General features: G+C 43.4%; 1 long non-coding RNA gene across 1 annotated transcript in view; it reads right to left on the minus strand.

Annotated features, from left to right (window-relative positions):
* The window catches only part of LOC123029556, a 3,407-nt gene continuing 2,406 nt past the window's right edge, over positions 1–1,001 (minus strand). Inside the window, exon 2 of the long non-coding RNA XR_006415941.1 lies at positions 1–144. This is a non-coding gene — a long non-coding RNA (uncharacterized LOC123029556). The remainder of the gene's footprint in view (positions 145–1,001) is intronic.

A 1,001-nucleotide genomic window follows, 5' to 3' on the forward strand; every position in this document is an offset into this window, starting at 1 on the left:
AATGTAGGGCTCAATTACCAATGAAAGACAGCGATTTTCAAAAAGCACTGCTTGAGGAACTTTTTCTGCGCACCTCATCTTTTCTGCCAACTCTAAACACATTCCAACCATCAAAATCATGCCAGGACACCAATTTTGTCTACCCTTAACCCTACCCTGGTGCATACTCCCAACCCTAATTTAGTGCTCAATTACCAATGAAAGACAGCGATTTTGAAAAGTCACTGCTTGAGTAGCTTTTTCTGCACAGCTCATCATTTCTGCCAACTCTAAACACATTCCAAAGTTCAAAATCATGCCAGGACACCAATTTGGTCTAACCCTAACCCTACCCTGGTGCATACTCCCAACCCTAATTTAGGGCTCAATTACCAATGAAAGACAGCGATTTTGGAAAAGCACTACTTGAGTAGCTTGTTTTGGGCAGATCATGATTTCTGCCCACTCTAAACACATTCCAACCACCCAAATATAGCCAGGACACCAATTTTGTCTAACCCTAACCCAAAGTTGGTGCACATTCCCAACCCTAATACAGGGCTCAATTCCCAATGAAAGACCGCGATTTTGAAAAGGCACTGCTTGAGTAGCTTTTTCTGCACAGCTCATCATTTCTGCCCACTCTGAACACATTTCAACCATCAGAATGATGCCAGGAGACCAATTTTGTCAAACCTTAACCCTACCCTGGTGCATACTCCCAACCCTAATGTAGGGCTCAATTACCACTGAAAGACCGCGATTTTGAAAAAGCACCGCTTGAGTAGCTTTTTCTGCGCACCTCATCTTTTCTGCCAATCCAAACACTTTCCAACCATCAAAATCATGCCAGGACACCAATTTTGTCTAACCCTAACCCTACCTTGGTGCATACTCAAACCCTAATGCAGGGCTCAAGTACCAATGAAAGACAGCGATTTTGAAAAAGCACTGCTTGAGCAGCGTTTTCTGCGCACCTCATCTTTTCTGCCAACTCTAAACACATTCCAACCATCAAAATC

This window comes from Varanus komodoensis, unplaced genomic scaffold (assembly GCF_004798865.1).
Source record: "Varanus komodoensis strain SLA01 unplaced genomic scaffold, ASM479886v1 scaffold4, whole genome shotgun sequence".
Taxonomy (NCBI): domain Eukaryota; kingdom Metazoa; phylum Chordata; class Lepidosauria; order Squamata; family Varanidae; genus Varanus; species Varanus komodoensis.